The 15,806-nt window shown below is 43.6% G+C and overlaps 1 protein-coding gene across 3 annotated transcripts in view; it reads right to left on the bottom strand.

Annotated features, from left to right (window-relative positions):
- Positions 1-14,976, bottom strand: part of Pak3 (p21 (RAC1) activated kinase 3) — a 266,141-nt gene extending 251,165 nt beyond the window's left edge. For 2 of the 3 annotated variants that reach the window (XM_074063030.1, XM_074063028.1), the window contains exon 1: positions 14,722-14,975. The gene's annotated coding sequence lies outside the window, so the exon portion shown is untranslated. Of the gene's footprint in view, positions 1-14,721 lie in introns of all 3 variants that reach the window. The other variant, XM_074063034.1, reaches the window with a different exon arrangement.
- Positions 14,977-15,806: the final 830 nt, after the last annotated feature.

A 15,806-nucleotide genomic window follows, 5' to 3' on the forward strand; every position in this document is an offset into this window, starting at 1 on the left:
AGTGTGAAGTCCTGAGTTCAAACCCCAGTCCCACCAAAAGAAAAATGAGGCTACAGTGTAGATGCTAAGTGAGCATTACACACCAAATGTGGCACAAGAGGAAGGCTAAACTCTTGAGTCAGCTTCAGGATACGTCCCCATGTCCACAAATGGCACTGCCATCCATCAAGTTGCTCAAGTGAGAATCACGAAAGTCTTCCTTGATTTCTCCTCCCCTCAGTCCCCATATCCACTCAATTAGCAACTCTAATATGTATCCTGAATGCACTCACTTCACTTTATGGCCACTGCCACCCCTAGTCTAAGCTACCAGCATCCCTCTTCCTGGACTACTTTCAAGGCCTCTTAACTTGCCCCAGTTCCTCTACTTGCCACTCTTCTGCTCAATTTTATCTAGCAGTCAGAGTGATATTTAAAAAATATAAATGACATGATTTTGACTCTACACTTAAACACCTCAGTGGCATCCCACTGCACTTAGCAGAGAGAGCTCATTATGGCGGCCTACAGGGCTCTGCATGTTGTCCCACCTTAATGGGCATCACCTTCTCCCTGGTTCACCGTATTTTCTAGTCACCTGAATATGGCAAGCACCCACTGTAGGATCTCCAGACAAGTTGTTCCTTCTACATGGAACACTCTGTTAATATTTATTCATCTTTCAGGCCTCATCATAAATGTCATTTCCTCCAGAAAGGCTGTGTTTCATGCTCCACCCAGTCTCAGTTAGGTCTCCCTGGTTAGTGCCTCTCCTGGTCTTTTCCTTCACAGCACTTAGTACCATCTATGTCTGCATTGATTTGCTCAGCGTCTGTCTCCTCCACTAGACTGTAAACTTCGTGAGGGCGGGGCCCGTGTCTATTTTGCTTACAATCACATTCTAAGCGCCCAGTGTAGTAGCCAGTATGCAACACACGGTTAATATGCACTCTTGGGATATGGGGACAAGAGAATAAAGGAATAGAATAGAGAAGTGAGATGGTCTGGGAAGGATTTTTGGAGAAGCTCCAGTAGAAGACCATGAGCCAAGGCATAGAAATTTGTGTGAAAGATGAGTTCTAGGGGTGAGAGTCTCCCACTGCGGCTGTGGCATGGGGCTGGTGTTAAATAGCTACTGTAGGAAATGTATGTTATGGTCATTTCCAGTGGTCTAGCAGGAAGCCTAAAACTCCAGACCAAGAAGCGTGACTTTTTATTTGTACTTTCCATCACGCGTCTACCCTGGTCTGGTCCCAGCTACAGGTTGAGTGTTCCTTATCCAAAATGCTTGGGACCACAACTGTTTCAGATTTCAGGAATTTTGAATTGGGGAATACACATTGGGCAGCTCTGGAATATTTTATTTGGGAGTAAACATGGACACCTATGGAATATTCAAGAGGGATTAGATGACCCAGGAGGACTTTGGCTATCCTTTGACAGCAAGTCCCTTCTCAACACCCCTTTGACTGCCTTATCAGGCTCTTGGGTATAACAGGCATTGCTTATTCTGAATTCTGCTGGGCCCCTGACCTTGGCTGGAGATAAGAGGCCTATAGACTTTGCCCTATGAGTAAAGTCTACTCAGAGGGCATGAGTATCCCTAACTGAAACATCCAAAATTCAAAATTGACCAAAAATTTTTTTGAGCATCATGTTGGCATCATATCAGCACTCAAAATGTTTTGAATTTTGGAGCATTTTGGATTTCAGATTTTTGGATTAGGGATGTTCAACCTGTATTCTCAAAACAACCCAGGGTGCACAGGATGTACCGTGTACTCAGTGACAAGCAGTTACGGTGTTAAGGAAGGACTTGCTATCAAAGGATATGCAAAGTCCTCCTGGATCACATGGCCCTTTGTGACTATTCCACAGGTGTTCAAGCTCCCTCTGGGCTCTTACTATTTAATACTTACAAATATCTCTAGTGGTACTAACAGCGCCTGCTTCGTAAGGTTATTATGAAGATTAAGTGAGAAAATATGTGTAAGGAAGGTAGAATGGTGCCTAGCACACAGTAAGTACTCAAGAAAGTTAGCCTATATTATTCCTCCTCATAAAATAGGGACACTAAATAGTGCCTACCTCACAGTAGTGTACATTGACTGAGGTGACACATGTAATACTCAGCACTGCACAGCACATAATAAGCACTCAATAAATGTTAGCCATTCTTACTGTTACAGCATTAAAAGCAGCAGCAACAATAACATTAAATAGTTCAAGAAAGAAATAAGGACCCAAAGTAAGGCAGAAACATTGGAAAATACAATGAAAGCAGAATTTGTCTGAAATAGTCACTTTGGGACTCCAGATGTAGGGATTAACAAATAGAGAAAGGCTGAGACTGGTCCACAGTCCGAGTCAGGCAGGGAAGATTGCTTGCTCACCAGGCTGAGGTAGGTGATGCCCTGGGAAGTAAACCCCCCTCAAGGCAGACCCTGTCACCAGGGCTCAATTCCCAGCTCTATTGATCAGAAAGGAATTGTCACTATGGTAGCATATAGTTGGTGTAAACCACACATTACTTGGGGAGGAGACAAAGGCTGGTTGTCTTGGAGGAATGCCAGAAGGGAATACATGGCTGGCAGGATGACAGAGGAGGTGTGGCTTGTGGGGGAGGAACTGACAGAACTTCATGCTGTGTGGGGCCAGGCTCCAGTGGAACTTGCTAAGCAGAGTCTTCTTTGTCCCAATTTTTGCCACTGTGTGAATCAGTTGTTCTCCAGGAGCAGCCCATATGACATCATGTATTGCTTTTGTAGGAAGCCCTCTCAATCTTGGGGACTCCCCATGCAAAAAGGCCATCTCCTCTGCTTGCCTCAAGCAATGTATACCTCACAGGCTTCAGAAATCTAGGCTGGGGTGTAGCTGGCCTAAAGGTGGCCCAGACACACAGAAGCCAAGGAACCTACAGGGTCACTAAGGAATCATCTTAGTTATTCCTCAAAAACCCTCAGAGGCCAGATGAGGAGGTACAAACCTATAATCCCAGCTATGTGGGAGAGGCAGAGGCAGGAGGTTCACAGTATGAGGCCGGATAAAGGTAGCAGCATGAGACCTTATAAAAAAACACTGAAAGCAAAAGGACTGGGGAATGGCCCAAGTTGGTAGAGAGCACACCTGCTTAGCAAGCACAAGGCCCTTAGTTCAATTCCTAGTACCATAAAAAACAAAACAATGCCAAAAAACCTCAGAGCTTGTTACTATTAATGTCTCCATTCACAGGTGAAGAAACAGAGGCTTAGAGGGGCTAAGAAACTGTCCACGGTGCCCAAACCAGGGCTTGAACCTCCCCTGGAGCTTCATTTATTTATATTATAACTTATACTATATTTATATAATTTATTTATATATTTATAAGTTATAATATAAATAAAAAGGCTGCAGTAAATGGCAGTGCATAAATGAGCCTTATCTTTGGGGCACAGCATCCATCTCTCTTTCATTCCTTAACACAATTCCTTGAAGTAAGTACTGATATTACTCTTTCCATTGCACAGATCCAAGGCAGCAGGTGATTAACAAACTTTCCAAGGCCACATAGCTAGTAGGAGATAGAGCAGGGATTTACAATTAAACAAAGGATGTCTTTCCACTACCTTCTCTTTTCCTCCAAAACAGCTCTTTTGCCAGGGAAAACCTGAACACATGCACATACATATACACATGGATTACTTATGATTTTTCAACTTCACTGTGGTACAAAACAGGCATGCAGTCAGTAGAAACCATATTTTGAATTTTGAGTTTGGGACTTTTGCTGGCCTTATCGTATATGCTCCAATACTCTTGTAAGACTGGGCAGTGGCAGTGAGCTCCAATTCCCAGGCAGCCATGCTGTGACCACGAGGACAAACAACTGAGTCTCTACAGTATATCATTTTTGAATGCAGGCATTTAACAAATTCCATGAGCTATCAAAACTTTTTTATAAGATAAATTTTGTGTGAGATTATTTTGCTCAACTATATACTAATGTAAGTGTTCTGAGCATGTTTAAGGTAGGTGAGGCTAAGCTGTGATACTTGGTAGGTTAAGTGCATTAAGTGTATTTATGACCTAAGACATTTTCAGTTTATGATGGGCTTATCAGGATGTAAGCACACTATAAGCCAAGGAGTACCCTATCTTGGACCACTTTCCTTTCACAGGAGTCCGTTGTCAGTGATTTGATTGCTCCAATATCTCCTTGAAGGAGAATGGGAATCATTACAGGTGAAGAACAAGCCTAGAGAAGCAGAGTGATGTGTCAGCGTTAAACGGGGAAGCCTCTGATGCCTTGCTAACTAGGGAGTGTCATGATTGGAAATGGCAATAACGATGACAAACACTATAGAAAATGTAAGCAAGTCCTCTCCTGAGGCCTCCAACTTGAAGGGGATTTGTAGAGAAATTGTAGCCAATACAAGATCTTTCCCAGAAAGAGCCAAGAAAAAGAAAACAAATGGTTTGTGTTTGTGCAGCAAAGTTAAATTACTCCATGCTCTTCACTACAGTCCCAATGGAAAGTTAGGTTTCTGCAGATGGGCACAGACTCAGCCCCGTAGGTATAGCCTAGAAACTGCACAACTGTTTTGTTGTGCTCATAAACTTCAGTCATCTCAGTCCAGTTCAATGCATCCAGGTCGTGGATGCCAAATACCTCTTGCTGCATGCTGCGAATTTGATAATGAGAAATCAGATGGGAAGAATTCAGGCAAGATGGAAACCCAAAAATCCAAGCCAATAAGACTTTTGTTCACCCTTCTGGGAGCCCTCCTCCTAGCTAGCTCCTCTTAACCCAATCACCCATTGGTTGAGAACATCCAGGAGGCCACTCTCTACCTCCCAGAGGCCCTCTATAACACCAGCCTCCTGACGGGAGCAGCAGGAGAAAAACAAAAAGTATGTTTCATGTTCCCATGATCGTGAAACCGTCAAGAGTCACAGCAGTCTCAGGAACTTACCTCGAGATGCAGTCTTCATAGCTGGATTCAGTTATCAGTTCTCAGGGCTCAAAACCAGTCTCCTTGCAGTGATACAAATAACCCCGGCAACTTTATGCTGACATTAAAATGAACTCCCTCACTTTCTTTCCTGTTGTTTAAAGTTATTTCAGGGCTCAGACTTGTCACACCCAAGAAAATCTGTTGCTTCGCACATTACCCTTTAGTGTAACACAGGCTTATTACCACAGGGAGCCTTTAATAGAATATTCTGTTTAAACTTTTGGGCCCCAGGACCAGACACACAGGCTTGCTTGAGTGAGAACCCATCTGGATTCTCCTGAATGGTCACTACTCACTATCCAAGAGAACCTGCAGAAGTCACTGAGCTGCTCTGAGCCTCAGTTTCCTCCTCTGTAAAACAGAAATGCTAATAATATTGAGCTAGTAGACCTGAGGAGGGTATTCAATGAGATATGCAGAATTAGCACACTGCAAACTCTCAATAAATGGTAGCTATATAGAAAAAGGAAGAGTGGCTGTCTCTGGACGTTTGCCTGTGAGAAGCATTTCCCTGGCTGCAATTTCTTCCATAAAGAAGGAAAGGGCTGAAGGCTGAGACACAAGGAAATAAATAGGATAAATGGGTGTGCACTGGTACCCACTCCTTTCCTTCTGGCATTTAGAGGGGAGGGTGGTATTGAGAGTCCCCGTGGCAGAAGGAAACAAAACCAGTGATGGGTGGGGGTGATGAGTGGGGAGAAGATAATTAAAGCATAGTAAGGGGCTGGGGGAGGCCAGGGCATAAAAAGTTGGAGTATTGGGATCTTGCGAAGCAGGAGAAACCCACGTCAATGCTGTCAACTTAATGAAGGGAAGAGAAACCAAAGTTGGAAAAGTCAAAGAAGGAATCAGAAACTTGAAATGAGAATCAAAGGGGAAAGTAGGCAGAAGGGGTCGAAGAGTTCTGGATATTATTTTCTCCTTTCTCAGTAATGCTGTTGCTGAGGGTTTTGTGCCAAGAAAATGTAAAACATGCTCACGGCTGAGTAACTGGTCAGTTTGTGCACCCAAACATTTTTCTTTTTTGCTGTTATGGAAAAGAACACTCTGCTCTCCTCTCACCTCTGCAGAAACCAGCCCCAGGGAACTAGATAGAAAAAAAAACCAGCCTCTTCAACCTCTGGAAAAAAGGTTTTATTCCCTCAGGCCAGAAAGCCCAGGAGAGCATAAATCCTGAAAGTTCCCTCAGGAGGAGGTTATAGTCTTTTCTAGAATCATCTAAGAAGCTAGCTAACAAGTAGATTTTTGAGCCATACTTGGGAGTTTCAGACTGAGTTGATTGGGGTGGGACCTCTTATACATTTTTTAAAAAGTGTCCCCAAAGTTTTGACTTTGGAGATGAGAATGTTTTATTTAACTGCAATGGAGACCATCTGTTTCTGACTATTGCCCTCATTTGCTATGTGAGGAATCTGAGGCTCACAGACATGTCATACAGGTAATTAGTAACAAAGCCAGGATTGGAACCCAGGTCTTCTGCCTTCAAATTCACTGTAAGCTCCACTTACCAATTCTCTTTGCCACGTTGTTAATGAGATGTCCCTTTTTTGGATTCAATATGGGGACAAAATCCCTTCCTGGTTCTAATCAGAGTTAAAAAGCAATGCTACCTTCACAGAATAATCCATTAGGGAAAAAAATAACAATCCCCAGTTCAACTGAAAGCACCAACTATAGTTTTAAAAAGAAAAGAAAAGCTGGGTGTGGTCTGCCTGTAATCCCAGCACTCGTGTGACTGAGGCAGGAGGAATACCAGTTTAAGGTCAGCCTGGGCTACGAAGAAAGACCCTATCTCAAAAAGGTGGGGTGGGGGAGAGAGAGAGAATTCTTGCTTTGTTTTGTTTTGTGGGACTGGAGTTTGAACGCAGGGCTTTGACCTTGCAAAGCAGGCATTCTACTGGTTGAGCCCAGCCTCCAGTCCATTTTGCTCTGGTTATTTTAGAGATGGGGTCTTGTGAACTATTAGGCCCAGGCTAGCCTCAAACTTCGATCCTTTCAATCTCAGCCTCCCACGTAGCTAGGATTATAGGCGTGAGTCAACGGGGCTTAGTGAGACAATCCATGTTAGCACATAAACTAAAGAAATAAAAAGAAAAGATGGTGTTTCCTCTTGTAATCATCATAAAGGAACCATGTATCATGATTTATGTGAGAAACCATATTTGTGGCTATAATGATTAAGTTTTAAATTATTCTGCATTGAAGAAGAGACATCCCAGTTTTAAAACAGGAGTTTCATTAACTTAACAACTAAGCAATTTTTTAAGGCAACGAAGATGAATAATTACATTATCTGGCCATCAGTTCCTCTGTGAACCACCCGTAGTCTAGCCCAAACCCCTAAAAAATTAGGTATGCTCTAAAACCACTTGCCAAATACCAAGATTTTGAAGTAAATGGGAAACCACAACTCATAACTGTCAATAGTTCAAGTAATCCAAATCATTCCTATGGGGACAATAACTCAGCCATTCTCCGACAGCTTAGGAATATCCCAGGGGTGAGCCGTGCTAATACCACGTTAGGTAATGTGAAAAATGGATAAGTACAAAGGGTGTTCTTAAATCTATCAAATTAGAAAGCTTCACTTTAAAGGCACGCATATCCATCCCTAGAGGAGAGAAGTTGCCAAATTTTTAGCAAGCAAGCGTTAGTAGGTATGTCAGGAGCCTCTCTGCCAGCAATTGCCACCTCAGAGCATTTCTCCCTTTCAGATGTGTTCTCCATCTAGACAAAGAGTAAACAAAAACTGTCACTGCTCCTCCATGCTCCCCCATTGCTCTGTCACCCCCCAAAGGATTGTAAAGTTGCTACTGTGATCTTCAGACAAGATATTCTTGTCACTCAACCAATCGCTCTGATTTCCATCTTCTAATCTATAGACTCTACATTTAGCCTACAGCAAACAGCAAAATTCCTTTGACCACATCTGAATGTTGGCAGAAAAGAGACACAAGAAGATGAGGCAAGGCCAAGCGTTGTGAGAGGGAATGCCACACCTGCACCTGTTTGCCACTATTCCACTGTTTATTTCTCTTAGAATAACTTCTCATGGGAGGGCCTTGAGCTTGTCCTCTTTGCAGAATGTCAAGCTAGATAGGAGCTGATTCCTACTGACTCAGCTTGCAGAAAAATCTGTAATAAAGCTTGCTCACCTCTGAGGTCAGTGAAGATTGAGCACTAGCTTTTTGCCAAGTTTCTTAAGATAATGTAGCGCTCTAAAGTTAAGTCTGTCATTGCCTTCTGTTTCGGCTACTGCCAGCAGAGATGGCCCTAAATGGCCATCCATTTCACAGTGAATTTTCAGGGATTTAATGCTGCAAAATGCTTTTGACACAGTTCTAGTTGGAGATGAATTTAAAAGCATGTTTGCTTAAATAATTGAAGGTGAAACATGTATTACATGCGTTCTATGTGCAGTTAGGGATTTCTGCTTCCAGCCTTTCATGGTGTTTAATATGAATTCCTGCGACCTGAATTATCAGAAGACATCAAGAGGAGAGGCAAAATGTGCTTCCATATAGTTAGGTAGGGGTGTAAGTTGGTAGAAACATTGCAGAAAGCAATATGGCAACATCTAGAAAAAAATTAACTAAACAAATATAACCCAGGAATTTACCTTAAGAGAGTAACAGAGAGGGTGAATATGAGTGACATGCATTACATGGTTTATAGGCAGGGCATTTGCTACAGAGATAACAGTTAAATGATTACTGTCTGAAATATACAAAGAGATTCCCGCTATCAAATCAGGAACAACTCCGTAGAAACACAGGCGAAAGAGATGAAATGGCAACACGGAAGAAGGAACACAGATGAAAAGACGTTCAACCTTACTAACACCAAAGAAATGGAAAGAAAAGGAAATATTTTTCAGCCTTCACATTGTCAAAGATTAAAAAGGTCAATAATATCTGAAATTGGTGAGGAAGGGCGTGGAGACATGACCATTGTTGGTGAAAATGTACATTTCAATAGCCTTCTTGGAGGCCAATTTCTCAGATTCTATTAAAATCAGAAATAGGCAAACTGAACTTTTGAACTAGCAATTCTACTGCTGTCGAAGTATACAATGAAAAACACTTGCACTGTTATGCTGACGTTCTTGTACAAGGAGGTACACTGTACCAATATTTAACAACACAAAAATTTAAATAATGTAAAACTTCATCAATAACATTTGAATTAAAGAAATTATGACCCAACCATATAATGGACTACAATGAGTTGGCTATCAAAAAGAATGAAGTAGCAAGATGTACATTGTGAGGAAAAGAACTCCAGGCACATAGTTTAGTAAAAATCATGTTGTACAACAGTATGTGGGACATGGTGACATCCTTATTATGTTATATACATAAATACATACATGAATATTCATAAAACATGCACAAAATGATACATACTAAATTGTGAACATGGTGGGGGATCAGTGTTGGAGAAGCCGAGAACATTCTACTTTCTATTTCTATTTTTATGAGCATGTGTTTGTTTGATAATAAAAATGCTTTTGAAAAACAAAAAGTGTGGCATGCTGTACCGTACCCCTCTGATGCCCAGCTCCCTTTTGCTACTACAGATTGAACCAGGGTAAGAAACACTGTCAAGAAGTGGAAGGGTTGTATCATTGTTTGGAAGTTTTCATTCGAATATGGCATGACAGGACACCCTTTCTGGTCCCACCTCCTCCCTCACCCATCTTCCCTAATCTTCCAGCCATGTGTCCACTCCCCATTCTCTTTGATAAGGTTGATTGTGGCTCATTTCAATCCTTTTTCTGTTTTAATTTCAAGTTCAGCATTCTACCCCATTCTTTTATCTCAAAGAAAATCCATCCTAACTCTCTCCCCTAGTATATTTGGCACAAAACTCAACCCAGTATTTCCAATTCCCTCCATGACACAGTTGACAATTTCACCTCTGGAAATTTTTAGAATTTATGGAGGGTCTACAAGTAATGCTAAACTGTGCACCAACCCTGATAGCAAGCAGCACCGGAGCTTCAGACCTAGATAGCCCCAAAATTACAGGTACACGTCAGTCAATGTGGGGCCTTTCTCTAAAGAGTGCACCAGTAGTTTCCATCAGACTTGCAAGGGGGTCCTTGGCCCACCAGAAGGTTAATAACCACCAAGGTAGAAGAACTGGGATGACCGACTCATCCACTGAGACTCTAGGGCAGACTACCCAGTCCTCAAGTTTCCAACTGGCTGCTTGGCTTGGTGACTCGGAAAACCACACACTCAAGAGGAATGCAGGGACAGGGAGAAGCATGGCTCCACTAGAAACTCATCCCTCTGCTAAAGTTGCCACATCAGAGCCCATCCAGCTGGATGTGGCCTCCAAGTCTCATTGGACAAGCTGAGCCATGTTCCCCTGGGCTACACAAGAAGGCAGATGGATCAAATAAAGAAGCATTAGGAGACAGAAGTTCAGAGTTTTAGCTATTAGGATGACTTTTGTAGTGTGGTGGCTGTGTGACTTTGGGCAACTCACTTTAGTTCTCTCATCCCCATTTCCTCATTCAAACAGAAGCTCGTACCAGGTTAACTTCTAAAGACACTCAAACTTCTTCCATTCTGTGACTCTGCCCTCTTGGACAGGCATTTCCACAAATCACTCAAGATGAGCTAATGATTTCACTCTCACTTTCCAGCATGACACAGTCTTAAAGTCACACAGGTCCTTTTTTGTGGCTAACAGAAATCCTTCCTACTGCCACTGCAGCTTGCTGTTTGCATGTAAAGAAGAGCTGATCCTTGCACAGAGCATTCAAGAACCAGTAACTCCAGTGCTTCCACCTCAGCCTCAGTCCCAAATCCAGCTTGCAATGATTATTACCCATTAATTCTCAAGAGCTCCATTCTCCTTTAAAGGCAGTTTGTAAAGAAAAGAGATTAAGGGAATTTATAGGAATCAAGAGAACCAGGAAGGGTCAATAGTCACAAGTATCATTTCCTTTGCCTTTTTAAATTTCCTTAGAGATGGCTTCAGCCTTGACAAAATGGACCCCTGAACTGGGTGTTCAAGCAGCCTCACCTGCAAACAGGACTCAGCCCAGAATGGACACTGAGGCCACTGGAGTTGAACCCTACTGCAGCAGTGAGCTTCCAAGATGGCCTTTTAGAACTGCTTCTAAAAGATAATCAGTGTGAAGGATAAAAACAACTTTCCAACTAATTTAATTCCCACTTCCAAGGTTCTCTGGTCCGCAAGGTGTGTTCAGATTGATAGGCTTTTTCTGAAGTCTGTACTGATGATAACTCTGAATCAGGAAATTAAAGGCCACTATGAAATTTTCAGGATGTGAAAGCAAATAAGCCCAGAGAACTGAGTCACCCAAGGTTGAATGAGGATAGGTCTTTGCAGTCAAAGCAAAGCATAGAACTGAGGCAGTCTGCCCAAAACTCAGCAGAAAAACAGGATTGGGGCCTGAATTATCAGGAAAATTGCCTTAATTCTTCATTTCCCTTTCATAACAACCTTGAGTTTATATGGAGCCTTTCTTCTAAGGAGCTCAAAATACTTGCAGAGATATTATCTTAGGTGTCACCACGCCATCACAGCCGGTAAGAGAGGTCATTATTATCAGCCTCATTTTACAGATGGGAGACACAAGAAAAGCTGAGAGAGGTACAGCAAGTCTTTCTCCAAGTTTACCAGGAAGATACTGACAGCCTCTGAACCCAGTGGAGAATTCTCTTGCCCAGAATTGTCCAAAAAAATATTATTCAAGTCAGTCTAGCCAAATACTTGTTGGAACACCAGATTTTACGAACATCTGAGAAATTTCATTCTCCTAGAGCGCCACAATCTACATTAGCCCAGTAAAATCTTTTAGAAGTTCTGTAGTAAACAAAACCGTTTTTCTTTAAGCAAGAATTTCCTAAAACTAACTCTCTCTCTCTCTCTCTCTCTCTCTCTCTCTCTCTCTCTCTCTCTCTCTCTCTTCTCCCTCTCTCCTCTCATGCACGTATATGACCTACTAACATTGTCTTCTTGGGAACCCACATGGAGAAGCACTGGTCTAGCCAGTGCTAGATCTGAGTATCAATTCAACAGACAGATGTGTTCCATTCCGTCAAAGCTATGGGGAATGTTTTTTGGAACAAAGGACTTTGATGAGGCCAAAGGACCCTGGGCCATCATCAACTCTGCAGAAGGACATTGGCCACAGTAGGAAGGAAGTGGATTTTCAAGCCCACCCACTTCTGCTGACATGCCTTTTAAATAAAACCCTGGGCTATTTTTGGTCTTCACTTATGAGAGGAGGTGCTGAAGATGCTGAAGTGTGTCCTCAGAACCCACGCTCTTAACTAGCCTAACTTTGTGCCCACCAGGCACTTCAGATAGACATCATCAGTCTCTAGGCTTAGTCACAGGACATCAACCTATGCAATCAGCATCAACACACCCAAACCGGAGTCTCCAAATGAGCCCCTACTCTGGCTTATTTACATGACTATTAAAGTAGTCATTACATATTCACTTCAAAACTCACATGCAGCACAGAAATCTTGTGCTATTGTGACACTGCTAAAAGTATCTAAAATGTAAAAGTCCCTGGAAATCTTGCCCTGGTTAGTTTGTACTATACATATCACTCAAATGGTAAAAGATCAAAGCCAATGGATTTAATATTCATTGCTATCACTTTCATATTTTCTCCTGGTATTTACTGAACACCCACAGCATGAGTGAAATTCCCGCTTTAAAATTGGTAACTTGTTGCATAAAAGGCAAATGTAATGCAAGTATACCTACCTTTACCCACTGGCTGTATTGAAAATTCTGTGGAAATGGATTTGGGGTAAGACACACTCACTGTAAAGACCAGAGAGGCATTGTTATTTAAAATTGTCCTTTTGTAAAGCAAGAAATTCTGCAATGTGGTGAATACTGACTACCCATTTATTTCATTTGCATTGCAATCCACATTCACATACGTCATATTTGCTTAAAGGGAACACACTAAAATTAATGAATGAGCCAGACATTTCTTAAGATGAGAATGTGTTCTGATCCTTATCAATCTGTAATACTGGCTCCTTTTGTATTCACCATTAATCACTATCCCAATCCACAGAGACTCATTCTGGGATGGTTGACAATGTGACAGTAATACTTCCAGACTCTCTTCAGTCTTACTTAACTCTAACCTCTTGCCTTCATGCATGCTGGCTCCTCCAGCTAAAGGTGCCATTCTCCACTTAGCCACCCAGTGAATTAATTCTTCAAGACTCAACTCAAATGCGGTGAAGCCTTGATCATAACTCAGGCTCCAGTCAGGCACCCCTCCTCAATGCTCCCTCCCCTAGGACCCTGCCCATCCCTTGTCACATTCATTGTCTGTTTCTATGCTTGCCCAGCAGACTGCCCTCCCTGAGCACTGAGCTGATGTTTTATTCATTTCCATGCTTCTAGTACCTAACATCATTCCTGACACATAGCAGGTGTGCAATAAATGTTGGCTGTTTGACTGATCACTCTGCTTAACTGTATATTTTTGGACATTGAAAAGTAACGTTTTATTGAAACCACAAATAAAAATGCCAAAGACAAGCTTTAGCCATTTGGTTCATTTTTATTGATCTCTTCTTTAATTAAAAATTAAATGACCACACTACTTCACACTTTGTGGTTTGAGACAAACAAAACAAAACAAAAAGCCCTCTAAAGTAAATTCAAGACTAACATAGGTGCATTTACTTTGTTCCTTTTTCTCTCCACACACAGCTGCATCTGGCACACCACTAACTTCACTGCAGTAAGGAACCTATGAAGATTCACTAATCGCAGGGGTAGGGGAGGCACGGTAGGAGCTTGGGATCCTCATTGGCTGAGAGAAGAAAACCTGCTAAGAAAGTTGGGAATCTTTAGGGGACAACAAAGATGTCCAGCAGGGCTTGGTCAGCCTGCTTGGAAATTCCACATGGAGAAAGTGCTAAGCAAGAGCTCCAGCTGGGGGGATTTCCATCACTTTGAAACCACCATTACCCTTCCAATGTGGGCAAAACAGGTTGGACCTGATCCTCCTGCGTGTTGCTGCAGTCTGGGTTGGCATGGGATGAGACCCAAGAACATATAATGCCAAAAGTAGCCTAGCCCCATGGCGCAGAACACACACGCGCGCGCGCACGCACACACACACACACACACACACACACACACACACCACTCCAATTCACATTCACTGAATTCCATGTAAAATCCGCACCATCTCCCTGGCATCTACCACGGCATTCCTGTATGCCCCGTCACCCACAGGGAGTGCCCCTAACATTCTCTTACTTCCCTAGTCAGCCGGGTCCACACCCCACCTCGCCGGCAGACAGCAGCCCAACCTGGAACTGGAAGCTGGAGAGGACTGCTTTTTGTCGTAACAAAGCCCCATGCCCCCAGGTGCCCTGCTGGATTGACTCCATCCATCTCTCCCCGCCCCCATCCCTGAGCTCCCAGAACAAGGGAAAGCTCTGCTCTGGGAAGTGGATGAGGGAAGTGGGGGCGCAAAGAAAGACAGCGTTAGGGATGGGCGGGGGCGGGAGTCCGGGCTCTCACGCCAGGAACCAAGAGGGAAGAACTGGTAAAGGGGCCGCGATGCCTTCCCACCCTATCGCCCCCCATCTATTCATAGAGCAAGGGTGAAACCAGAAATCATCTACCCTCCCGTCCTCCGCGGGCCCCTCCCAGCGGCTCTTGAAGCCACCAGCACTCTAGCAACCCGCAACAAAGCGTCCCCCGCACAGACCTGTTCCAGCCTCTTGGTGACCCGAGAGAAGTGGAGCTGCGGCCAGGGATTCTGCCTTTCGCCGCTGGGCAGGAGGAGCCAGGGATGGGAGGAGCAGAAACTGGGGGAGGAAGAACGATGAGAGGGTATAGGAAATCACAGCGGCGGCGGCGGCTTTAGAAGGAGGAAGAGGAGGAGGAGGAGGAGGCTGCTTTGGTGGCAGCTGCTGAGGATGCTCGGCGAGAGGCAGGGCTGGCTGCGCGGGGTTGTGGGCTCACGTGCGCCCCATGGCCAGGGGATGCGCGCGCGTCTGGGTGTGTGAGAGCATCTGGGTATATTTTAACTGTGATTATTCCAATTCCGACCTAGTCTGGAACTTGTGGTTCCTGCAGCCAGGCGGAAGTGAAACCCTTCCAGTCTCCCATGCCTGACTGGTCGAGCCATAGCGTGGCAGGGGTTGGGGGTAGCAAAGGGAGAAGCCCCTTCCTTCTGTCTTTTCTCTGAGCACTAGTAGCTTGCATTGGCACCTATCTCTGGAAATCCTATAGCTAAGGAGAAAAGAAAGAGACTAAGGACAGTCACCATCACATTGCATTGAGTGAGTGCTCACAAGGTGCTGGGCACTGTCTGTGCTACTCAGAAGATAATTTCTGTTCTAACTAAGATTGACTTTCATGAGTTAGGGTGCCCATACATAAGTTCATACATGATCTGCATTCTACCTTTTCTCCTTTCTCTCCTTCCATTGCTACATCTCTGTGCATGTAACCCAGGTGGCATACAATACTGTTGATTGGCTCATTGATTGATTGATTTTTGGTGGGACTGGGATTTGAACTCAGAGCTTCCTGCTTGCAAAGCAGGAGCTGTACCGCTTGAGCCATACCTCAAAGTCCATTTTGCTCAGGTTATTTTGGAGATTGGGGGTCTCACAATCTATTTGCCTGGACTGTCCTCAAACCATGATGGAACTTCTGATCTCAGCCTCCCAAGTAGCTAGGATTACAGGTGTGAAACACAGGTGCCTGGCTACAATCCTCTTTTTAGTCAGCTCACCCAGTCAACATTACCCAGGTCTCTGGCTTCTTTGGTGTGTGCGTGGGGTG

Source organism: Castor canadensis, chromosome X (assembly GCF_047511655.1).
Source record: "Castor canadensis chromosome X, mCasCan1.hap1v2, whole genome shotgun sequence".
In the NCBI taxonomy this organism is placed as follows: Eukaryota; Metazoa; Chordata; class Mammalia; order Rodentia; family Castoridae; genus Castor; species Castor canadensis.